We start from the raw sequence: 27,800 nt of genomic DNA, 5'->3' as shown, positions 1-27,800 counted from the left end.
ACATCTTCACCCAACAAGGGAGTAAAGAGGGTGAAGGAGAGATCAATCCTAAAGGAGAGAACACTATAAGGAAAGATTACCAGGAGAGAGAAACGAGGACAAAGGGGCGGCTACCGAGGTCTCTGTCGGAAGTGAAAAAACTTCTGACGATGCTCGGCAACCTTCCTTCTAAGTTTCATCCCAGCAAACTCATCCACAGCACATACAGCAAAGAGAAACACCCACAAATAATCATAAAGGATATACTGTCGCACCCTTATAAGCAGAGGGCATGAGGATGTAATAGGGGACGAATGTTACACCCTTGACTTCTAGCCCAAGACACACGCTGGAGGTAGACGGTCTATGCAAGGCTATCACAAATCGAGGGTTTGTATATAATAAATATTAAACATTATTTTCCTCATATACAAAAAGTAAGGAAAGTTCCACCAGGAAATGCGAGTTTAACGACAGTCAGCCAAACAGCTCACAAAGACACATCTTCATCCCATGAGGGCCGACATGAAACTGGCTCTGCTGAAAGTACTTCCTAATGTAAAGAACCAATAGTTTGTATATTGTGTAGGAACAACTAATACATACACATAACAGTAACATTGTAAAAATCAACAGAACAATAAACATCGCCGATGTAGGTGACATCATCTCTTGCCACTTGAGGGAGGAACAGGTACAACTGACCAGATGTAGTCAATTCATTCTGCCCAACCATCAATCTGTGGGGAGGAGGGAGGGCTTTAATTAAATAATTGTTTGGTAAGTATGCAATAAAATTTAATTTCATTATAAAAATTCCATTCTTATTGCAGTGTCTTACCGAGTAATTATACAGCTGATTACCCATTGCAAGGATGGGGGCCTGTGGCTGTATGCTTAATTAAAAAAATATAGATGGATTCTTGAAAAAAGACTACGGTCAACACTGTTAGTGCTTGTTGTACCTTACCCTGTAAGATAGCTAATGCAGGATATTACTGCCTCTGGTCGGTGCTCATCTTACGTAGTAGAGAGCTTCGATGTCTGTCCAAAGAGTGCCTTTGGAGTCATGGCACTTCACAATATTGCCCTTGCCCTGGGCGAAGACCAGTACTGCATACAAGCGAACAACAAGTCACCTACACCATCTTAAAAACCTATCCCCACCATATTAAAAACAATTGACTGGCGAGTACTCCAGGTCAAAGTACCCCAAGCTTCCCTTAACACAGCAACCTTGATACAAGGCAAAAATACAAAGAGGGACCCACCCCTATGTTGTTTCTCCTAACACCATGCCAGCTAGGGAAATAGGACCAAGAGAAATAGTCTTCAAACACTGTCTCAATCTCTTTCTGGTACTGAGATGCAAACACCAACTTTGACCTCCAAAAGGTACTCTGCAGAATAGCAGACAGCGGCAAATTATGTCAGAACGCCAGAGAGGTAGCTACTGCTCGGACTTCATATACCTTGACTTTTAACACGGAATAATCTTCTTTGTTGACTTGAGAATGTGCTTCAATGATAAAAATTCTCTCCAGAAGAGGGAGATCACATTCTTCGAAAGAGGAAGAGAGGGATTCTTCACCGAACACCACAGGCGAGTAGATGGTCCTCTTATTTTCTCTGTTCTGTGGAGATAACATCTAAAAACTCTTATTGAGTATAAGTCTTTCCTCTTCCTCCGGACCAAGAATATCGGTCAAATTCTTGATTGTGAAGGAGCAGGGCCAAGGTTTTGAAGGGTTTTCATTATTGGCTAGAAAACTCAACATTAACGAGCAAACTGCATCCCCTTGTGAGAAGCCAACTCTTTTCTCCAAGAATAATGTCTTCTTGATTAGATTCCTCATCGAAGAAGACCGCATCAGTTCAAAAGAAGAACTCGAAAGCCACTTGAGCACTACGTCAAGGTTCCAAAAAACTGAATCTTTTGGGCACTTAGAAGTTTTGAAAGACTTAATCAAGTCCAAAAGGTCACTATTATTAGACAAGTCTATACTCCTGTGCTTAAATACATTTGCTAAAATCGCTCTGTAACCCTTAATCGTCGAAGGAGCCAAGCGTCTAGATACTCTTAGGAAAACAAGAAAATCTGCTATCTTGCTTATAGAGATCTCAGAAGAGACTTTATTCTGCTTACACCATCCTCTAAATGCTCCCCACTTGTATTGGTACAGTCTGTTAAAAGCAGCTCTTCTACACTTGGCGATAGCTTCCGAAGCTCTTCTCGAAAAGCTTTTTGCTCTGACAAGGCTCCTGACAGTCTGTAGCCAGTCAGGGCCAGAGCAGACAACCCTTGATGGAACCCTGCAAAATGCGACTGTCTGAGTAGCAACTTCTTGGATGGCAGGAGTCTCAGAAGTCTACAAGTAGACTGAGAATTTCTGGAAATTATCCCTTCTTGGCCTGAATGTTACAATGAGAGTGAGACACATTCTGATGAAAGCAGTCCAGCAGCATTACGTTGACGGATCTTGAACTGGAGATAAAATAGAGGGAGTCGATTGTTGCTGGAAGTGGCGAATAGATCTATCGCTGGTTTTCCCCATATAATCCAAAGGCAGAGCCTAACCTTAGAATCAAGAGTCCATTCTGATGAAAGACCCTGTTGACCTTGACTCAATTCGTCCACCAAAACATTCATCCTCCCCTGGATGAACCAAGGAATCAGAGACACTTGCTTCCTTTCTGCCCATCAAAGGAGGTCTCTTGCTTTCTTGTAAAGGGAGAAAGAGCATGTTCCCCCTTGCTTTCGAATGTAAGACAACACACTGGAGTTGTCTACATATACTGCCACCGCTTTCCTGTAATCTGGTGAATGAAAGCTTTTTTAACTCATTTAACTAGAAGATATGATGAATAAAGACATGGAGCAAACGTAACCAGTCTGAAAAAGGTGATTTTTTTCTCTTTCTCTCTCATTCTAGGACAAGATTTACCAGTAAGTTTATCAAATCTAACATTAAAAATTTGTAGAACTACCATGCAGTAAGTGAAGCATAAAGATGGATGCATACCGGGTTGATACCCCCCTCAGGCAGGGTCTTTATACCATCTTCTAGATAAGTAAGTTCAATATAGTAAAAGAGAATGATAAAAGTAGTTTCAACATTATACTCGGTACATAAATGTGTACAGCCATGAACAACTGAATGAGAAACAACTTTTTAGCTAAGTATAACTGAACTGGATAACATCCATCTTGCTTGTATTCCAACCATCGTACAATAGTAAAGTTACCGTAGTTATGCTATAAATGACGTAATGTAGAACAGGACTGATATATTTCTATGTAATAACTTTATTCCCTATGGATAAAAGATTGATGGTAATATACTGGTAAATATAAACTTCAAGTTATAGCTGAAGCTGAGAAAACAATGTTCAAGCTGCAAATGACTATTATCGTGCATCAGCAACAAGGATAAAATTTCCTATAAACTTTGATATGCCATCAAACACAATTGTAGATGAAATAGATAAAAAAACTATTTTAAACCAAAATACCTGGCATGAAAAAACATATTTACTATTGCTTTTGCGCTAATAAAAGTTAAGGAACATACAGTTCGTATCACAATAAAATCAAATGAAAATATCGAATTGAATCAATTTTTTTACACAATAAACATGCCACCAACGTAATCTATTGCAAAGAAAAAATGTAGTTCACAACAGGATGTATTCAAGTTATATTTCAACTTGAAAACACATCGTATAACAAAAAATGACCTTGTCCCATATAAGTAAAATATCTAGATACTATTCATTTATGCTAACTAGAAGCAAGAATTGAGTTAAGTACAGCGAAATAAACTCGTATCTACCATCAGCAGATTGCCAAACACAAATAATGACCACTATGTAGTATTCTATAATACAATAATAAGAGCATACATATATTATTGGATACAGTGAAGGAATATATGACTTATTAAAAGATTCATGGAAAAGATGCAACCTTACACCTTGAATTATGACAATGTCAAACTGAATCTGATTTGTGTTCAATTTGTTTTTATGATAAATTATCATATGATCAGATTCTCTTTTTGTGTTCAATTTCTTTTTGTACTGAATTACCAAATGTCAGAACGCAATGAACTTTCAAAATTAGCTCATATTAATAATTACTATATCGTACTTGTAGTACATAGTATACTGTAGGCTAGGTTACTGTATATGTATACAATATACCATAGTAGGGTAAACAACCGACTGGACTGGCCAACTCACCGACTACTGCGTTTTTGGCCACCCTCCGAAAAAGTACTTTAACACGTCCTAACACCGGAGATGGTCATCAGTCATGAGTTGTTGGTGATGATAGCAGGAGCTGAAGACCTCTACTCTCCTTTCGAAGTAAGTATTTTCTCCAAAGTTAGAAATTAAGGCCATATTTTAAGATTTAAACAGAGAGTAATGAAAAGTGTGGCCAACGCAGTGCACACTACCCCCATGACACTTTAGACATTTTTACTTACAATTAAGATTGTTTAGAAGATTGACACCATATGGATGTTTGCAGAGTTGCTTGTGTCAACAAACTTCCCATTTCCTGTGCTAAATCCGCACACCACTTGTACTCACAGACGCCGGGGCACTTTCATCACAACAATCGTAAACACGGCTGCCAACCACTACTTATTAAAGGGGACTACGGCATTCTTTGGGGCGCTTTGCGCTCTTCAATTATTTATCAGTGTTGTCAATTGGTATGCGTTTACCCTCCAAACTGGGTACTTACACAAAACCGGGGAAATAAGTGAAATTAGCATATCTATTTTTAGTATATATACATATTACAGCAATTTTATCATTACTGCATTACTAAGAAAACTAGAATTCATGGAAACAGTTTGTAAATGCATTGGTGTATGTGTGAAGCTCCACTAGATTGGCAACAATGAGTCCTTTTTCATCACGTCGTCTGCTCATAAGTTCATCAGAAATATTTGTAATATGCAGGGTTAATTTGGTTGCAAAAACGGGATAATAAACATGAAATAAATAAACATTTTGAAGTAACAAAGTAAAGTTAAACTAAATAATGAGTAAAGTAAACAAGTAAGGTTATAAAGCTTTGCACCTCATAAACAGTGTAGTCGTCTGCTGCTTGTAACTGTGTTTGTGGAGTGAGTGCTTAGGAACCAGGAACAGCAACGTGGTTCATGTGCAATTCGGAGTGCATTAAGACCAAAATGTGTATAATTACAATCAAATAAGCACTGTGAAGTTTCAGTTGTGATGGCGGTAAGGATAAAACCACCGATTACAAGGTAAAAATGAATTCGGTTCAAACCATGACCCCGGGAATAAAAAGTTTCCTACTTTCACTAATATAGGCAACAAAATGTTGTTTTATTGTGCTGATGACAACTGCAATCTTGAGTAAGATGAATAAACGTTACATATATACGCTAATATTGTTCAAATGAGTGCTGGGAAGGCTGGGAAAGATGGTGGATTGTCTGTGGTTAGAACAGCCAGTACGCAATATTGGATTTCAAAACTGCCTTGAAAACATATTTTACGAAGAGCTCACATTCTTATTTTAGTTCATATAGCGCTTTCATATATCACATTATGTTGACGAAACTTCAATCTTTTGAATGGTATGCTTAAAGTTGTAATTGAACTCTTGTTTCACCAATTAAATATTGAGTGAATAAGGCCTAGCCACACGATGACGATGGATCGTCTGTGGTTGTTTACCCTAAATGCTAGGCTAACTCTTGTTATTGTAACTCAATCTCTCTTTGTACTGAATTATCATAAGTCAAGCTGCATTGAATGTAGAGAATTAGCCGATTTAAGTAATTACTATACCACATATGTATAGAGTATACAGTGTAGTGTACGCTAGGCTACCATATATGTAAGGATGGTACTGATTACCCCAGTGTAGGTTAGGCTATATTCGAGATAGGTATGATTTCTCCAACAAATAATGGGTTTTTTTGGAACCTAACCCCATCGTAAGTAGGAGAATACCTGTAAAAAGAAACAAAAATCACTGGTGAAAGAGACAATGTGCACCATAGGCTAAATCCCCCTCTACTTGTATTATGATCAATTGAAAAAATAACCTAGGACATGAGGCTATAACATAGCCTAGGCTATAGGGTTATAGGTTAAATGGCCGTACCCAAATTTTCTGTCAAATCAGTAAGAAATCATACAGTAACATTGAACCAGGCAGTCTTAGGATAAAGTAGGCCAGGATACAGGATACAGGCATCCTGTAGCCTACAGCAATGAGATCCTACAGAAACTTATAACTTGAGCTTGACATTAACCTATGAGTAAATCATTAAGATATCATAATTTAGACAGTCTCAGGTTAAGACCCCATAGAAGGCTACGGTCTACATTGAGTAACCTAAGAGTACCATAACTAGTAGAAGTTAATTATATATAATCTATAAACATCTATAACTCACATTATTACAGTAATTATCAGTTAGCTTTGAAATTTATCAATTATTACGATTAATTATGAATTGTCTCGATTATAAAGACGGCAATTAGGTATTATAGAAGATAAAAATACGGTTGAATAGAAGTTTCGCTACTGAGCCAGTCAAATGGCGTCTCTTTGTTTACATTTTGAGCGTCTTCTATTTGACAGTGTTCATGTTTGTGGTTCTGGTTTAGAAGTGGTTCCTGTTGTTTTCATTCATTCTAATAAGTCAATCGGTGGATAATTGTAAGTAATAAATGGGAATATAATTAAAATTTCATGTAATTTACTAACAAACTGGGTAATTTATTGATATTCATAAGGCGAATAATGTATTCAAGTAATGACAGTTTGTTTATGTTTTGGGCGTCGTCTCCTAAGGACTTCTCGTTCGAGGTTCCCGTTTTGATGTTTTGATTCAATACTAATTGATGAGAAGGAGAACGTTAGATATAATCATTGGAGAAATCATTAAAAAACAGATTATATATTTAATTAATAGATAACTAGAATAAAAGATGATAAGTATTAGTAGTATCAGGTGGAATTTGCTTTTGAAACGACTCCCCTGCTTGTTTTTTTCTCTTTTGTTTATGTTGGTTTAAGTTTTTTTTCCCTCTGCAATACCATAATTCTTTTATATATTCTTTCCAATTTTCAACCTCCCATCAGCAGATCTGCAAATAAAAGCAAATAAAAGCAATTAACCATCAAGGCCTCTTTGAGCTTTTTGCTGTTAACGGAGTCAAATGTTTTTGGGAAATCAATTTTTAAATGCAATATTTAAAAATGCAATTTTTAAATGAAATAATCTAAGAAATAAATGATCAATTCCTCTTCTATGTAAAGTAAAGCCCAATTGCAGTTCATTTGTTTTCCTTATATTTCTAAATTGGTTTTCTATTTTGGTTTTTAGGATCCCCATGAAAACTTTAAATGATACACTTGTTATTGCAATTGACCTAAGATCTTTGACTGTGGAGTGTTGTTTCTTGGGTGTAAGTGTTTTTTTTTTTTTACTTAAGCCAGCTGCTCTGTTTTCCTACCTTTCAGTATGCTGTATAAACATTCTGCCAATTCTCTTTCAATGTTGGTGCTTTGTAAGAATAGTTTGAACACAACTGGTTGCATTCCATCTGTCCACAGTGCTTTATTTGACCTCATTTTCTCGAGCTGATTTTTTTTACATCTTTTTCAGTTATATATTGACTTCTTCCGTAGGTTTATTTTCTGTCTTTGTTAGGTCATACACTCTATCCATGTGTTCTCTTAATGGTATATGGTATATCATATGGTGTCCTAATCTTTTCATCATTTCTTCCATGTCATGTTTATACTCTTCTTTCTTGCTCTCATTCCATATTTCTCCTATTTTGTTTTCTTCTTTTGGTATATTGTTTTCCAGAATTTATCTAGCTCTTTCCCTGGGGTTTCTTCCTTAATCTCTTGCTTCTTATTTCTGTCATATATCCTGATCCATTCTTTTTCTGAGGTGGTCTTTCCACTCTGCATGTCTATATATTCCCAGGATTTCCTTTGTCTGTTTTTGTCATTCATTATCTCATTTTTAAAATTTTCTTCATATTCTTCATATGCTTTCTTTATTATGATCTGTAGCTACCTACTTTTTGTTTTTGTCTATAACATGCTTCTTCATAGTATCTCTTTTCTTCTGTGCTTGTGGCTTTTCTTTTTAATTTATTATACATCCTTATTTGGCTTACTATTTACTTTTTTTCTTTATTGCTTTGGTGACCCATTCTGGCTCTATTTCATCTTGCTTTCCCTGTAGTATTAACCTTCTCTTCATAGTCTTCTCGAGGGTGTTCGCTTTTGCTTCACCAATTGTTTCCCAAGATCTCCCTGTCTGTCTTGATGTCTTTATTTACTTTTTTATATTCGAGGTATGTCCTGGTGGACTCTTCCGTTATTTTCAGGTATTTGATTTCTTTTGCTTCATTTATAGATTGGTCATTCTTGCTTTTGTATAACAATTGAATTGGACTTTTATGAGGTGGTGGTCTGATAGGTCATATTCACCTTTCCCTTCACCCACCTCCATGCATTCCAAGTTTTTATACATTTTAGATTGACTGATCCAGGATCATAGATCATAGGTTAGCTCACTAAGTCACAAGTAGTCAGTGCCTTGTTCCCCCAGGATCTAACGTGGGAAAGGATCCATCAAGACTGCTGTCTTCTGTTATATTCTCAAAGTCTCATAGGATTGAAGGAAAGATTCTAAATTAAAATCAAAAGGAAGCAAAGGAAAAAGTCATAATATACGAAGATTAAAAAATTCCGAACTACATCAGATGATAGAGAGAGAGAGAGAGAGAGAGAGAGAGAGAGAGAGAGAGAGAGAGAGAGAGAGAGAGAGAGAGAGAGAGAGCAGGAATGAATGTGTTCCTCGCATAAACATCCACAGTTGCAGTAGGTAACCTATTCCACATTTTAGTTGTAACCAAGATGTGGCTGATTTGTTTTCATGGCAGCATCATATTTCCAACAATCTCGTCGCCATCATAATTGTCATGAAGTCAGCTTTACTCTATTATGGGGTTAGACGTGATACGCTCTCTCTCTCTCTCTCTCTCTCTCTCTCTCTCTCTCTCTCTCTCTCTCTCTCCTGTGCTCGTTCTGACTGACATTCCCATAGTCTAGCTCTTCTGCTATTCTCTCTCTCCAGGACTTCCTGTGCCTCCTTCATTCCTAATACTTCTTCCAAACCCACAGGTATCCTGACCAAAGTTATTCCTCATCATCCCTTAATTCTTTGAACAGAAGCTAGAAGCACTGTATGTATAACCCCCTACGGGAGGGAGGCTGCATGGGGACGAATGGAGATTTGGGAAAAATGAAGGTTACAAGTTACTACATTCCAATCACACCTGTAAGAAAGTACTACACCTTCTTGCAGATAATAAGTACGTATACTTGCGAATTCTTGACATTGTTCATAGGTACTTATGATGACATATAATACAAAATATTGTACTACTTATGAGGACTTTTAACACAAAATATTGTACTTATAAGGACTTCAAAAACAAAATATTCTAAGTATACAAGTATAAATGTAGACATTAGGTTTGTATTTTAGTTGTGAATTTTCATTCTTGTATATTGCGGTGATGACAAAGCCGAGTTCGGTGACGATTCACTATGGTAAAGAATTTAAAGCTGGTGGGGTTTCCTAGATTATCTAGCAAATTCTTAATGATAATTTCACTTTAATCTTCATATCACTTAATTAGGCCAGCTTGTCCTTGATTTTATGGCATAGGGGATAAGAGCCCAGTAAAATCTGAATAGTAGGTACCACCAATCACAGCTAACCCAGTTAAGTTAAATTTTTAGAATTTAAGATTTGTCTCTTTTGCATCTGTTCGTAACAAATAAATCTAAAAGGTAATAATTAAGTCAATAATTTTAAGTTGTGGAAAAACTGATTTTTATATATAATGTTTCTGAAATCAATCCTTACTCGGGTGGCTAGATTTAAATTCTTTTCTGGTTATTTCTGACACTCACCGAATTAAGGGCAAATTCCACAACATGTTTTGGCAAGAGTTTTACAAATCGACGGATTCTCTAATTCCCGACTCCTCCTTAATTCTTATGCAGGGATTAGGAAATGTTTCAATATAAACAAATAGCATTTATTCGTTCAGAGGACGCATATGTACTTAGTACTTCTTAGATTTATATATAATTGTTGAAAAGCAAATAACGTCTATTTGCAAACATATTTATGATGCGGGATCCACATATAAGCAATATGCTTTCATCTGTAAGAACAGAATTTCCAGTCGACGAGTATCAATCACGATGAATGTAGTAGTAGGCTTATAAACACAACCAATATCACAGAAGATTAGTCAATGAAATGGCATTCAGTAGTTCGTCCCTTTTATTTTTTAATTTTTTATTTGGTGTCTGTGAAATAAAAAAAATATCTTTTTCTCAGCTTTGGAGTGGGGAAGGAGTACAGTAACGTAGCCGACCTGCAGCCTCTAATCATCATACAAGACAACTGCAGAACTGAATTAAGGCACTGAATCAAACTCTGAACTACATAAATAGACTTCATTCTCTAAAAGAAAAGAAAAATTTTAACTTTTGCAAGATTTTATTATTATTATTATTATTGTTATAAATTTAATATCTACCAGCCCAATGAGTCTAACTAGACTCTTACAGTGCTGGCCAAAAACATTCGGGAGGAAATTCTTAAAAAATAGACATAAAATGCGTGTCTACAAAGTGGGATGTGATGGAATGGTAGTTAATGAATTACAATAAATTAATTAATTTAAATGAGGATGATTGTTAAGTGATAGATGAGGTTGGAATTAAAAATATGAATTTAACTTAGAAAAGACTGAAATAGATAAAAACGACCAAAATTCTATATTTTAGTAGGGTATAAATATGTTAAATTTTATTATTTAATCAGTCTTTTTTTAAATTTTAACACTATATAAAGTAAAATGATCTGGTAGTGATTTATTGCCTAAACATCAATTTCTTTGTCCATTAAAAATTAGGCAATCACATAAAATATGCTTGACTGTTAAAATGAGGGATGTCCCCTTGTGGAGTTATCATTAAATACTCGTGGGTTACTCTTTTATGGCCTATTCTTAATCTTGTTAATAATATCATTACAGTTCATTTTTCATTTTGTACTGATGAACTCCACAAGTTTACATTCTGCTTGATGCACTTCAATTCATTAGTGTCAGCTCATTTATAGTTTGTTGTTTTGCTCTGACAACCAAAGACATGCCATCAAAACTTGTACAAAAACTCTGAAAAATACATTTTCTTGACATCTCTGCTACATTTAGAAAAGTTCTTTAAAATCATATTGCCCTGTGCACATAGACCTCTGTACAAATATTCTACATAGGCATCGTCCGAATTTTGAGCAGTAAGATAATATCCTAGGTACTTCATTTCCAGCACAAAATCTATATGTGCATTGTTACAACAGTAGGTGATACATTACTTGGGTAGATCTTACTCTTAGAAAAAATTATACATTTGATCTTCTTTACATTTAACAATAGAAGTCTGTCAGACATAAAATCAAGACAAATGTTTATAAGCTGCTGCAGCCCACCTACTGAAGAAGCAAATAAAACAATATCATCAGCGTACAACAAACAGTTTAAAATCATGTTGTTTAAATATCATCCCACTTTGATTTGACTCAGCCCTATGTGAGAGGTCATCCTTATATAAGTAATATTATTTATTTTATTTTATCTATTTATTTGACCAATGGTTAATAAGCAGATGTGATGAGTGATGACATTCTTTGAAACGATAGATATCATCATTTTGACTCCCATGGAAACAAGCGGGGTCTTAAAATGACAGGTTCAACATTAGCTCCCACGGAGACAAAGTGAGTTTCAGAAATGTTGACACAGCACTTGGGGTGGCGCCAGGTGGAAGTCGCTGCCTTGTCAAGACAGGCCACGGGTTATGTCCGTGCATGAGCAGAAGCAAGGATCTGTTTTTGGGTAGATATTATGGGTGTGATAATGAGCTGTATATGACGTCATGCATCTGTTCCAGTGCAACGAACTTGTGCCGAATCGATGACGTCATATTATGGGGAGTATGTTGTGTACGTACGAGCTGTTTCCCCTACATAATGGAAAGGTAAGATAACTAAGTTGGGGAAGCACTCACGTCGGTAGAAGAGGCCTAGTATGGAGGATGGCCATATGCAGTTGCATTTTAGTTTAGTGTTATTGCTCACAGCTGAAATGGGTAAGCGTACTTTTAAGCCCTTTGTCTTTTTATCCTTTAAAACCCTTGTTTCAGAGATATCCTTTTCCATATGACTTTTTTATTTATATCATTTTAGTTTATTTGCAATTTATTTATGCGGGGTCCCTTCTCTTTCTTTTTTTTTCAAACAGACATTTCTGGCCCATCTGGCAACTTCAATGGGAACTTGACTGATAGTTCCGTGGAAATGGTGTGGGGAGATTATGACTTTTCTAATTGCCTATTTTATGACTAAACTAATGTTAGTTATTTTAGAGAAAGAGGTGAATAGGTTTTGTCCAATCCTCAGGGTTATTTGGGTTTTCTGTTTGAATAACAGTGGTGCATTATTTGGATTTTTAATTTTAACTTATTCAGTTACATTTGTTTCTTTGAGAGCTTGATTTATTCAGGTAATCCTTTTATTCTTAATCACTCAGTGCCTTACTGCTCTAAGGTCATGGCTATCAACACTCTTCAAAGAAGTAAATCTTATACGTATATACCCCTCCAGTCTCTGTGGAGGGGTTAACTTTTATATATATATATATATATATATATATATATATATATATATATATATATATATATATATATATATAATTATATATATATATATATATATAATCATCAGAACAGAAGATATCTTGAAAGACGCTCTCTCAGATCACAATTCCTCTCATCCATAAATGGTAGTTGTGGCTGGAAATTTAGATATATATATTATATATAATATATATATATATATATATATATATATATATATATATATATCTAAATTTCCAGCCACAACTACCGTTTAAATTCCACTCATTATATCTCGGGAATAAATTAACCTAAGGCTAATAATAATTAATCAGTGCTTCGTCCCAGTGGCATTTGAACCGCTGCCTGGTTGAGGTACAACGATGCACAGTGACTTTTGGTCACTGAGCCATCAAGAGAGATAAGAACTGATATAGATTCCTCTATAAATGTGCCTCTGTCGAATTCAGTTTCTGTACCCAGAACCGATTTCAACCCTCGACACTTGATTGGTAAGTTTGTAAAACATGTCTAATCCCCCTATTCACAACCGATACCAAGATTTTTCATAAAACTTGGACTCCAGACTTGCAGGATGTCATGAAGTCTGAGGATAAAACTCATAGATTCCTTAGACACCTCTAATGGGAGAGAAGATAAAGGTGGCATCACTTTTCAACACGTATTTGTCACAGGGTAATCAAACGAGGGGATTATTATTACACACACACACACACACACACACACACACACACACACATATATATTATATATATATATATATATATATATATATATATATATATATATATATATATATATATATATATATATAATATATATATATATATATGTATATAGTTATATATATATATATATATATATACTATATATATATATATATATATATATATCAATTCAAGCTACAAATGTCCTTTAATATCTAAATTCACTTTACCTCCCAATTGATATATTTTCATATATGTACCGAAGGGGAATTTTTTAATTGATAATAATTTCGTCCCCCCATGGGATCGAACCACCGTCCAAGTGGACGGGGACGAAATCAGGACAGTCAGTGACGCTATCCAATCAGCCAACAGAGACGCTATAAGTTCATATCGATTCTGACCTTACAAATCACCCTCGATCTGGGTGCTTTCGTAATTAGAATCGATATGAAACCCCGTCTACCATGTTGGCCAATTCGAGCGTTTGACAGCACGTAGCCTTTTGTTATGAATAATTATCACATCGAACCGTGATCCATTTATATATCAATTCAAGCTACAAATGTCCTTTAATATCTAAATTCACTTTACCTCCCAAATGATATATTTTCATATATGTACCGAAGGGGAATTTTTTAATTGATAATAATTTCGTCCCCCCATGGGATCGAACCACCGTCCAAGTGGACGGGGACGAAATCAGGACAGTCAGTGACGCTATCCAATCAGCCAACAGAGACGCTATAAGTTCATATCGATTCTGACCTTACAAATCACCCTCGATCTGGGTGCTTTCGTAATTAGAATCGATATGAAACCCCGTCTACCATGTTGGCCAATTCGAGCGTTTGACAGCACGTAGCCTTTTGTTATGAATAATTATCACATCGAACCGTGATCCATTTATATATCAATTCAAGCTACAAATGTCCTTTAATATCTAAATTCACTTTACCTCCCAAATGATATATTTTCATATATGTACCGAAGGGGAATTTTTTAATTGATAATAATTTCATCCCCCCATGGGATCGAACCACCGTCCAAGTGGACGGGGACGAAATCAGGACAGTCAGTGACGCTACATCCAATCACCAACAGGACGCTATCCAATCAGCTCAGACGTCATTAAGGTCATATCAATTATGAAATACAAATCACCCTCGATATCTGGGTGCTTCGTAATTAGAATCAATATGAAACCCGTCTACCATGTTGGCCAATTTGAGCGTTTGACAGCACGTAGCCTTTTGTTATGAATAATTATCACATCGAACCGTGATCCATTATATATACAATTCAAGCTACAAATGTCCTTTAATATCTAAATTCACTTTACCTCCAAATTGATATATTTTCATATATGTACCGAAGGGGAATTTTTTAATTGATAATAATTTCGTCACCCCATGGGATCGAACCACCGTCCCCGTCCACTTGTGGGATGGAGGTGGTCTGGTTGTGTAGACAGAACGGAAGGAACGTGATTGGTTGGGGCAAAAAGAGTCTGTGCACAGGACAGGTTAGTAGGGAGGAGGAGGAGGAGGAGGAGAAGAAAAAGACCTTGAAAGAAAGAAAGAAAGGGCTGGACAGACGGGGTGAATGAAGCCGCCTGAGAATGGAACTAGGGCCTTCATAATCATTCCATAGATGCCGAGTGGGAATGGGTTGGCGGAACGAACCACAATGACTCTGAGTGAGATGTTAGGAATGTTGACTGATAGAGAGAAGAAGGAAGGGGATCTGTTGTTCGGAAGTGATGTAGTCCATTACCTAAGAAGCACGAAAGTGAATGCGAGATGCTGGCTAATGGGCCAGTTGGAGTTTGACGCTGCTCAGTCTGGTATTGGTTTGGGTATGAAAGATTGAATCCCAATAAAAGCCGAAGAAGGGAATTGGGAGGATCTGCAAACATTTCTTTGTTGAAAAGCATCACCCAATAGCCGGTTGTAAAAGTAGGGAATCAAACAATAATAACAAGTTATGATTTCATTATCAGTAGGTCTAGGGAACCCATATATCTCTCTTACAATACGATTTTTTCTGGCTGACATCAGCATTAGTAGTCTGATTTAGTTGCTCGAGTGCTAGTTGGGTTGGTCTGGATTCCCATCAACCATTGGGCCACCATATCTCAACCAAGGGTACTTGATAGGAGCCCAGTTATATTGTAGAGGGAAGGAACAGCTATAATGGTTTGTTCATATCTTGGATGTTCTTGGCAAAAGATTATACTGTGATCTAGATGGCGTTCTGCAACACCCGAACAATGAATAAGGTGCATCAATATGTTCATAGCTGTTGGTGCCAGAGGTAGGTTTTCTTCCTTATTTTGACTTCTATCAGTGTTGTCACACAAGGACAGTCTTCTTTGCATCAAGAACTGTTTCAGTCAGGAAGGACAGTCCTTTAGTCTGGATTGGACACAAATCTCGCTGTAACTTCAATAATCGAGAATACTTCCTATTCGCATGTACACAGCTACACCAAATTATGTCAAAACTAGTAGAAATAAAAGTGTCAAGAGATGCTGCCTTGTGAAACAGTTACTTCAACTATAAGAATAGGGAGGGAATCACAAAGAGCTATTTTGCATGCTAAATTTATTTGCAGAATAATCATAAAACATATTTCAGAAATAACAAAAGTCTTCAATTTATGATTCTTCAATTTATAATTAGGAATAAAAGAAAGTTTTCAGTCAAATTAGGAATCTCAATAAATGGTTCTCAGTCTAGCAGGGGACAATGCCAGTTCTCACTCCTCTGGTTGCAAGGGTTAGCCACTTTCGTTTGAATCCTTTCCTGAAAAGGAAAGATGATCAAAGGCTTCAAAAACATGAAGTCAAAGAGAAGAGAAAAATTGAGGTAGTATTCTTAAATATAGGCCTCATTCATCACTGCTGCATGATTCTTTGATTAAATTTTTAGAGGGATTTCTATATGATGATAATACTTACCAAGCAAGTCTAATCAAAATCAGCTAAGAAGAGGAGAAAAAGAGATAATGAAAATAATGGCAAAAGCAAAATACCAATGAAATACGTCTTAAGCACCTGGTAATGACCCAAGAGGGAATCTTAAATGAATAGCCAGAGAAGAAAAGATCCCATGACCAGCTGAATAAAGCAGTGTTTCTCATTTCAAGGCCTAATGGAAAGAGCAGAATGAAAGGGGAGGTACAAGGAGTGGGAGTTAAACCTGGAGGAAGTGAGTAAGGAAGGATAGACGACTAAGGGTGAGGAAAATCAGACGCAGTAAGAAATGTTGAGGGAGTTCAGAGAAAAAAAGTTCCCTAAACCAAGCAGTTCAAGGATTGCTCATTTCCACCCAGTAGAAGCGTGAGGCGGTGGTTTGATGAGTTGAGACCATCCATTTCTGAGAAGAGGGTGATCCTCTCATGAGTCTCAAGAGAATAGATGTTGCCAATAAGATTCCCTTTAGGAAACTGAAAATAAGCCCACTCCACAACAAAGGAGACCAAGATTAATGGAAAGGGTGACACAAGATAGAACACAGGTCCTAAAGGAGAGGTGACAAGGACACTAGGACCTTCAGAAGATGTAACAAAGGAAAGTCTTTCCTGAAGAAGAAGTGACAATGAAAAATAAAGACCAATGATCAGATGAGCTACCTTTTATTATATCCTGTAAAGAAGAGGAACTAAAGGATAAAGCTTTAATGACTGGATTGAAAAATAAAGATCTAGTTTTACTCAAGGTTGTCTTGTTGACCCTGAACTTTACTCAAACAAATTGACTGAAGAAGGAGAGACGTGAGAAGGAAGAGTTAAATCGTCAGGGGAATGTATGAATAGAAGTAGATTGGGAAACTCATTCTGAAGGAGGAGTGAAAGAGCATTTAAAAGAACGTACCCATCATGATCAACTACTATGAGATTCAGGGCCTCTGTAACACGGTTTTTTCGCAATAACTTTTTATCTATGCATTTCATAAATATAACGCTTATTCAGAATACATATTATATCAACACATAAATTTTGAGTGTATTCTGCACTACGTAGGTTGAATAAATTGGTACTTTTAATGTAAAAGTGACTTTTTTTGAAGACGGGCCAACTTACTCAGAGAAAAGGTTTCGAACGCACTCGTTACGTAACTTATGACAGCATTTCTTCACTCTCTCTCGATGGATGATTGGCTATACGTAACGAAGGCTAAACCTCTGGCAACAGTGACATACAAATTTAAATACAAGCAAAGCAGTACACCTTTATGAAGTCTGGAACCTCTCCACTGATAATTGTCATAATGAACAAACCAACAAAATATGTTAATAAATACAAAAACACTTCTATTATTAGTCTAACTCCCAAAATAAGTTTCCAAAGAAATTACAGTCTACTTTATAGGTCACAATCAGATTGACAAGATGTAGGGAATAGTTGGTAATTATCAAAAACATAGTAGACAAGCTTGATTTGATAACTGCTATATCCAACGTCAAGCAATTTTTATTTATTGGCTATCTACCTATTTACTGAAAAAAAATAGCCGGTACCGTATATTGGCTTTAAACCTTCACCAATAATTATCGTCAGAATGGTGACTTCATGAGGCTCCACCCACTTTCGCCTCGTTATAATTCAGGATAACACTGAAGGCTACCATGGGCATTGTTGGATTAGAAAATTTAACTTCTGGCTATAAAAACTAATTTCTCGAGTAGTTGTAAGAAGTGCTAAATGATCCTCAAGGATCTCAGCAGTTGGCCTAAACATTTAATTCATGTATATTACTGGTATACTGTTGCGGCACTATACTGCTACAGTAGTATTACTACGCTAGCACTGATACCCCACCCACATCTATGTATTGTTCCGCCATTCATAAAGTCTTTGGGTTTCAGAGCCGATGGAGTTTGTCTGGTGGATGGGCGGGGCAACATTTAGTCAAAAGGTGTTTGTTTATCTTGCTTACGTAATGAATGTTTTTCGACTCTTGGCTCGTAATCATTGGCCATGGCGTCGGCTAGATCATTTTTACTCTATAAAAATTAAAACTATCGGGTTTAGGTTATTGATAATGCTGACAAAATTTGTGTGTGGTTGTAAAATATACATATGTCAACTTTCAGCTACATCCGATGCTTTGACAGGGAGCAAAGTCCAAAAAACTATGTTACAGAGACCCTGAATCTCATAGTAACAACGATTAGGGTGGAGATGTTGCATTTTCAACCTGAATGAAAATATTAAACTGCTAAATAGATAGCAACAGAACTCCATTATTATTATTCAGAAGATGAAGAACCCTATTCATATGGAACAAGCCCACCCAGGGTCCACTGATTTGAAATTCAAGTTTTTAAAGAATTTGGCATTTATTAGGAGGAAGTAAGAGGAAGTAAAGGTAAGTATAGAAAGAAGAGATCCTATTTATTAAAAAATAAAAGATAAATTAATAAACAGATAAATAGATAAAATCCTAAGCAGTCACAGAGATGAACAACATCAGAATGTATAGTGCTGTGGTTAAACAATCTCACTTCAAGAAATCACAGAGCTGTTCCTTATGACAAAAAATCAAGAAATCGAAATCTTTCTTACCATTACCGACCATTCCCATTCCCGTGCCCGTGCCCGAAAGGATCCACGCAACAGTGACAGTTCCCATGACCACAGAATTTGAAGACCTTCCCGGGGCACACGTGGGGACCGTCTTCTCGGAAGCAGTAGCCTCCGGCAGCTGTGCACTTGTTCGTCTCATCGCAACCTTTGATCGTCGATGAAAAAACAATATACGTTATTATTATTATTATTATTATTTCGGAAGGAGACCCTCTCGTAGACATGTTTTGTTAAAAATGACTGCTGCTTCAGCACTATTAATCTTATAAAGAGTCTTCTCTATCTTTCTGATGACGGCTTTCTCGTTGTTGCTTAGACTGGCGAGCAACGCACCAAAGGGCATGGTAAAATTCGGTTGAGTCATTTGATTTATTATTGCTTATACAATTCTCTCTCTCTCTCTCTCTCTCTCTCTCTCTCTCTAACGCGACGTTTCCTCCCTGATCGACAGGACATTATCAAGCGTAACTGCTGAGGGACTGAATTCCAGTGGCGAGTCCTTCTCCTTTTATTGTGGTGTTTCGAGCTCTCCAGTACGGTCAGAGCACTTCTCCGGTAGGTCGAGTTTTTTATTGGTTCCCGGAAGGTGACTCATACGGCGGCGTTGACAAGTCTTGCAGACCTTCTCAGGTAGGGGGCATCACCGGGAGCCTCTTGATTGGCTTCTACCTGCGTGACGTCACCCCTGGGTATTATTCTCATGTCCGGTGTTCGTTCCATGTGCGCTGGTACTTTCGTTAGGGGGGAGGGGTGTGGTCCTCCTTCAACAACACGTCGGTATCAGGAAACGCTTCTTGGGTGGTAATTGAGGGGAGGGGGGCTTTTCCTCGAAAGGATGAATAGCAGCGCTTCAGGAGACGCAGACGCAGTCGTGGGTCAGGTGCTCTCCCGATGATCTTAATATTCCTGACGATGTCGTCTCTCGTTGATGTTTCTGAGGTGTACTGCAAGGGCGTGCTGCCTAATGGCGCCCTCCTGGGCGAGGTCAGGAAATCCTTTTTGACAGGCGCATCGTCGTCATGCCGTGTACCAGTCCCAGGGCATCCTTATGGGCGGGGGCATAACGTTATCGGTAGACGACGTTGGACTGCTTCAGGGGGGAGGGGGTCTGCCTTGGCCGGTGGGGAGGGGTTGTTCTTCATCATGGAGTCTTTCGTACGCCGATTCTTGTAGTAAATAATGAGGGACACTCTCTTTCCTTCCTCCAATGGGGCGGACGTGTTCCTATTATTTCTGAAGGAGGCAGCCGCAGATCTGAAGAGAAAGAAGACATCACCGTAAGGCGTGCAGACAAGACAGCCGCGTTTCGTGCTCATCAGCACCTCGGAATACTTCGAGAACTCGACGCCTCTTTTATCTATATATATATATATATATATATATTATATATATATATATAAAAGGTATGTTTGTGTCTGCTTGTAAGTTTGTATGCATACATGCATACATTCATACATGCATACAAATATGAATGTATACACTTTTGATATATAAGTACATTTGTAAGGTCAGAATCGATATGAACTTATAGCGTCTCTGTTGGCTGATTGGTAGCGTCACTGACTGTCCTGATTTCGTCCCCGTCCACCTGGACGGTGGTTCGATCCCATGGGGGGACGAAATTATTATCAACTTAAAAAAAAAAAAAAAAAAACAAAAAAAAAAAAAAAAAAATTCCCTTCGGTACATATAAAATATATCATTTGGAGGTAAAGTGAATTTAGATATTAAAGGACATTTGTAGCTTGAATTGATATATAAATGGATCACAGTTCGATGTGATAATTATTCATATATGTATACATGCACATATGTATGTATGTATGAATATACACTCTTGGTTTATAAGTACATACATTCATACATACATACATCAATATATACATACATCAATATACATACATATATATATATATATATATATATATATATATATATATATATATATATATACATACATACACTATATATATATATATATATATATATATATATATATATATATATATTATATATATATATATACTATGTAGTAAGTATGTATGTGTGTGTTTGTTTATATGTATACATGCATATATGTATGCATGTATACTCTCTTGATTTATAAGTACATACATTCATACATACATACATATGTATATATACATTTACATATTTATTTATTTATATGTATGTGTAGGCTTGTATGTATGTATGCATGCATGCATATTTGTATGTATGTATGAAGATATGTACTTATATCTCTAGAGACCATGAAAACGCTGCATACACCACACAATTACATATTTTGATCATCAATGGTCTATAATATTGATCGTAGTGAATGTGGGTAGGGGACAATCGTGTTTACATGTCACATGCAGGTGTGACAAACGATGTGGGTGGTATCTGAGATGCTCGCGTCCTTTGACAGAAATGACCTGCCTTGTCTCCAGCTCTTTGTACCTTCCGCCTTCATCGAATTTGGTGGGCGTGGACGTCGGAATATTAGCTTGAAAATAAGGCCACGGGATTATCACAAGTCTTGATAGTCTCCAGTTCCTTCTTTCTTTGACAATGGCGAATTTTAGAATCTTCCTTTATCCCCGGCTGCTAATACGATTTCCATTTTCCCCCTGACTTTTGACCGCTATCGTCAATCAAACAATGAATTGGAATCTGTCAGAGGGATACAGGGTAATCCCAGGCGGTATTCCCAAGGTAGTATTCCAGCATTCTGGTGCACAAAACTCAACGCAGGTGGCAGGTAAACGAGAGCAGAAAACAACAACCGGGTCATTTTCATCAAAAGGATTCTGGCATCTCAAATACCGCCTACATCGAATGCGCCATGCATATACGATTGTCACCGACCAAATGTCCATATTATAATAGATATATATATATATATATATATAATATATATATATATATATATATATATATATATATATATTTGAGTATATACTTTGCTTTTTTTTTTATTTGCTACTGCTACAGTAAAGAAATTAACTCACTTTCCTCCACTTATAATAAAAGTGATTAGCAACGCAGGAAACAAAAGGGTTTTGGGCTGGGTGTTATTGGTAAGGATTCCTTTAGGCTATGAATAATCACGGATAGAGAGAGTACTTATAAGGACCCATGCAGCGCGCGTACCTTTTGTGTGGGACCAGTACCTTTTGTGTGGGACCAGGACTAATCGCTTCATAGCCCTAGGGGTTGTTTCTCTTTGTCTCATTCGGAATACGGAGACAAGGTTTTGTATAAAATGCGAATGGGAAATAAATACGAATATAAAAATATTGGGAAAGTTTCTGACGACAGACAATTGTCCGGATGTCTAGTATTCCTTTTTGCAATAAACTTTACTGTTCAGGTAAAAATACCAAAAGAATTCGCCACTTGTAGACAGCAAAAGTATAATCTGCCGATCTCTTCGAATATTTTAATCTTGCCCAACTAATCTTTAGGACTCCAATTTAATTTACAGTATCTATATTTTCCCCCATGCACAACTGAACTGTAAGAGCTCCATTTTTTACCCTTCGTTATTCTATTTTTTTTTTCCATGCTTGCCCAACTAATTTGCAGGAGTTCCATTTTTTTTTTCATTATTCGATATTTTGACTCTTGCCCACGATAGTTTTACCCATGCCAACATAATCTGTAGGAGATACATTTTTTTCCCCATTATTCGATATTTCTTTCCTTGCCCAACTCATCTGTATGACCTACATTTTTTTACATTCTTCGATACATATTTTCCAGGTACTAGTTATCCGCTAGGATAAACTAGTACCTGGAACGGCACCTTTCTCGACCTTCCTCGACCCTTCAGTCTGTTCCTGCTTCTCAGCCAGTTCAGTGCTTCGTCATGTCTTCTGCCGAGAATTTGTCATGTTCCGCACACGTGGCGTTCGCTGCGCCGTTTTCCAGTCACGCTGGAAGGACATATACATTTTGTGTCAAGACGAACGATCCCTAGTTATTATTTAATGAAAACAGGCCTACTGGGGCATTTTAGTGGCGTGTGCAAGGCCTGTAATGAAGGCACCGTCGGCCTCTTCAAAAAAGGGGACACTTTTCAATGGCGTGCAACGCAAGGCACTGCCGCAAATACATCTTGATTCTACCACGGGTCATTCTTCTCGGGGTCCCATCTCTCCCTGAAGAGCATCTTAGTGCTCATCCACGGCTGGGTTCACAACGCTTCCCAGAAATATATGCAACTCAATCTGAGGATCGGCTCGCCCAACACTCTTGTCGACTGGTTTCATTTCTGCCGGGAACGTTTGTGTTGATATTCTGGTGATGGACAATCGGCAAAATTGGCGGACCTGGTCAAAGTGGTCGAGATTGACGAGTCCAAGTTTGGTAGAAGGGAAATTCAACAAAGGCAGACGTGTCGATGGTTGTTTGGGTTCTCGGCGGGATTGACCGCCAAACAGAAGAAACATTTTTTCAGGTTGTACCAGACAGGACTACAGAAACACTTCTTTCCTATTTTAATTGATAACATACATCCTGATTCAATTGTCATTTCTGATTGCTGGAAATCATATCACACTTTAAGTCAACATTTCAAATCACACAAAAACATTAATCACACATTGCATTTGTAGACCCACACGAGAAAAACATACACACAAACACGATAGAATCTACTTGGCGGGTTTGAAACGAAATGTCTTACCTAGAAGTGGTACAGTAAAAAATTTGTATAATTCATATTTCGCTATGTATTGTGTAAAAAACGTTACCTAACTCAAGTTGATTGTCCTTTTAAAGCATTCTTAGATTTAATTTAAACGTGTATATCAATTAAATAAAGTAGTTCAACACCCGCCAAATTGAAGGCCAATATCGCTGAAAACAAACAATCACGAGACGCGCTCCCGCTGTACAAACGGATTCGTCACCTCCACCCGTGCCTCGTCCACAAATTCCCTTGTTCAGTCATCTCGGACAACAACCGTCCCAGCCAAGAAAGAAAAAAAAAATCCTCTACCCAGAAGGTTTCAGCGACTCCGATTTCTCTTGTTAAGTTCTTTATTTCTGGGGGGGTGGGGGGGGTGGGGGGGGACCGGCCAATCATTGGACGACTAGCAACATCTCCAAAGTAAGGTTATCAATGTAAATGCACGTTATTTTCAGTATTTTGACAAAATTAAGCACGCCATTGTTATTTCCGCTTTGCTGAAGTCAGGCACGCTCAACACATCCGAACATTCACGTTCGCTAGAAGTCCACGTGTTCGAACGCAGTCCATGTGTTCGAGCAAACAACGTGGCCTTGACTTTAACCAATGTATTCTCGGAAATATTCATTTGTTAGTTATCAGTAAGGATATACGGGTGCCAGCCATATGTATGGACAAGTTATATTGGTTAGATATATATTAATTGTTCTTACTACACAGGGGGGTCCAGGGGGGCGAAGCCCCCCGGCCCAGGTAAGGGACATGCAGACTTAGTTTGGTTAGGTCGGTTTCCTTTGGTTTGGTTAGGTAGCAATCAGTGTTAGTATACTATACTGGGGGCGCCCCCCGGCCAGGTAAGGACGTGGAGACTAATAACTATGGTTTAGGTTTGGTTGGTTCCTTTGGTTAGGTAGCAATCACTTAATATACCTATACTGGGGGTGTCCAGGGGGCGAAGCCCCCCGGCCAGGTAAGGCACCGCGCGGCCTAAGTTTGGTTAGGTTGGTTCGTTTGGTTACGATCACCGGAGCTCCTACAGTTTTAGTTGGAACAGGAGCTCCTACAGTTTAGTTGGGACAGGAGCTCCTACAGTTTCGTTGGAAAGGGAGCTCATACAGTTTAGTTGGCCACTGGTTTTTTTTGTTTTTTTCTAGGGTTTTTCGTGGTTTTTAGTGTTCATTGCCGTCGTTTGGTTAGCCTAACACAACGGGTGACGGGACCTCCTACATTTTTGTTTGGTACGTGAGCTCCTACAGTTTTACTTGGGGCAACGGGTTTTGTCTGCTAGGGTTTTGTTTGTTTTTTTCGTGTTCATTGTCGTCATCTGGGTTTCCCCCACCCAAAAACCCAAAAAACCCCGGTTTCCCAATGGCTCCCCCCTTACCGTTTTCATTTACTCGTATGTACTCCCCCACCCAAAAACCCCGGTTCCCAAAAGGGTCCCCCATTATCGTTTTTATAGGTTTCGGGGTTTTTAAACCGGGCGCCAAAACAAAGCGTCCGCCATCTTGTTTGTATTGCTCCGCCGATTCCATAGCAGACGAAACCCGTGGTCAACTGAACTGTAAGCGCTCCTGCATTTGATTGTACGTATGCATGGATGCATATTTGTATACATGTATGAAGGTATGTACTTATATCTTTAGAGGCCACGAAAAAGCTGCATACACTGCACAATTATATATTTTGATGAACAGTGGTATGTGTGTTTGTTTGTATGTATACATGCATATATGTATGTATGTATGTATGTATGTATGTATGTATACACTCTTGATATATAAGTACATACATTCATATATACATATATATTCACATGCAAATATTTATTTATTTATTTATTTGTATCTGGACGCTTGTATGTGTGTATGCATGCATGCATATTTGTATGTATGTATGAAGGTATGTACTTATATCTTTAGAGGCTATGAAAACGCTGCATACTGTTATATATTTTGGTCAACAGTGGTTTATAATATTGATCCTGGTGAATGTGGGTAGGTGACAATCGTGTTTACATGTCACATGTTTTCCGAGATACGTAGACATAAATGCTTCTACCGCAGAACCAGATACGCCTAGGTTTTCATCTACCAACATGTCTTTAGATTTATTATAAAATCGAGAATACAATCCGTTCGGGCATCAAAACGTTCAAATATTTTCACTCCAGATCGACTTCTTTTATCTGGAATATTTTGCTGAAACTAAGCCTTCCCTTCCATACCATCAAATTTTCATCTATGCATAAATCTTGGAAAGGTTGAAATTTTTCCCTGATTTTGCTACGCATTTTTTTTTCTCTCTCCTGTGAATTATCAGCAAAATGTAGAACTAGAATTTAATGAAATCTGTCCCTTGCCATCAGCCTTCTCACTCCTTTTGCTCGAATGCCTCAAGCGTATGCAAGTAATCAACGCTGTGACGTTTACTTAGATGCTACATGATCATAATCACGCACAGGAAGCGTATCATTTCGTTCACAGTAACCTGGGCAAACTTTCGCAGATATTTTGGTACTGCATCTCCAAGTGTAACCAGGAATCTTTGATAAATTCGTTATCGAAAAATTTAAAAACATAACCTACTTCGGAGTACTTCCTTTGAATTTTCAATCGCATTACATCTTGATGTAATGCCCTGCCACTGCCAATACGAAATCTCTGGGCTGGAACTTACTGGCAACCCACCCCTATCATCACCTGATTCACCTCGCTGTCGCTGTCTCCGACTTCTTTCGACACCGTTGCTTTCATTAGGTGGCAGATTTTCGTTATTTTCACTGTCGGTTGAAATGTCATCCCTGTCTCTTGCACCAGGCTTATAATTATTCATTTAATTGCCTTTTAAATCCCATTCATTTTCATATCTAGAAAATTAACCGAGAAAGTCTACAAAACAATTACCGTCATCGAGAGCTCTTCTCTCGATTTGCCGGCAGTCAAGCTCGAGGGTGTCGTACGCTTGACATATTGATGAAAAATAATGAATTTTAGAGAAATGCGTGCATTTATATGAATTCACAGTATGACTACTGGCAGATTGTAACCATATCAAGAAAAAACAGACCAGTAGTTCAATCATCAGTCTTCCACATCAAAGAAAATTGCCAATGACCGTATACAATACAGTCGTATTCAAAGGGTTAAAGGACAATGTAGCTCGATATATGTATATGAATCACGGAAATGTGATATGACTTATATATACATATATATATATATATATAATATATATATATATATATATATATATATATATATATATATATATATATATATATATATATATATATATATGTATATATATATATATATATATATATATATATATATATATATATATATATATATATATTTATATATATATATATATATATATATATATATATATATATATATATATATATATATATTCCTTATTTTCAATACCGTGAGAAATTGGTGCCCGCACCTGTGTTGTTGTTCCTACTATGAACAAAAGAGGGTTGATTTGGTGCGAGGGTCTTTTCAGGAGACCGGAAAGAGACTGAAATGTCTGCAGGGTTTCACTCACTCACAGTTTTGTCTTCTTCGAGTTGCAGTGATGTCCTCCATTAGACGGGGGATTTACTTACTTGTGTTCTGAAATAAAAAATGAAAAAATTAATTTATATAACTGGGCATCACCTGGTATTCAGACAGTTATTGTCTCAAGTTAAATACAGAAAGAAGACATGTCACTTATTTTAAGGGAAAGTAAGAAATAGTACTAGGGTAATAAAGCATGGAAATGAAACTGTGACAAAACAGAGGAGAAGAAACTGGACGTAGTAGAGACGAGAATTTGAAAAAGAGGAAGTTGGATGTCTGGCAACGAAGGTGGTTGAAATATCGAAGAAAGTGCGGGAGGGAGGGAGGGAGGGAGGGAGGGAGGGAAGACTGAAATAGTGCGGCCATCTTTAATTAACAAAAAAACCATATTGGATGATGGCACAGATGCTATGGGGATGGAAGAACAGGCTAGAAGGAGGAACAGAACAAGACGAGGAGGAGGAGG

The 27,800-nt window shown here is 37.4% G+C and overlaps 2 long non-coding RNA genes across 3 annotated transcripts in view; both read right to left on the bottom strand.

The window, feature by feature from the left end:
* LOC135204752 (uncharacterized) overlaps window positions 1-6,572 on the bottom strand; it is a 265,270-nt gene extending 258,698 nt beyond the window's left edge. For both annotated transcript variants that reach the window (XR_010312330.1, XR_010312329.1), the window contains exon 1: window positions 6,429-6,572. This is a non-coding gene — a long non-coding RNA (uncharacterized LOC135204752). The remainder of the gene's footprint in view (window positions 1-6,428) is intronic.
* Window positions 6,573-16,079: 9,507 nt separating this feature from the next.
* LOC135204466 (uncharacterized) lies at window positions 16,080-27,381 on the bottom strand. Its single transcript, XR_010312235.1, has 3 exons — window positions 27,216-27,381; window positions 19,061-19,226; window positions 16,080-16,295 (listed from the first exon to the last, which is right to left on the bottom strand). It is a non-coding gene; the product is annotated as an uncharacterized LOC135204466 (long non-coding RNA).
* Between the last annotated feature and the right edge of the window lie 419 nt (window positions 27,382-27,800).

Source organism: Macrobrachium nipponense, chromosome 47, assembly GCF_015104395.2.
Source record: "Macrobrachium nipponense isolate FS-2020 chromosome 47, ASM1510439v2, whole genome shotgun sequence".
NCBI classification, from domain to species: Eukaryota; Metazoa; Arthropoda; class Malacostraca; order Decapoda; family Palaemonidae; genus Macrobrachium; species Macrobrachium nipponense.
This window is presented reverse-complemented; position numbering and strand designations above follow the sequence as displayed.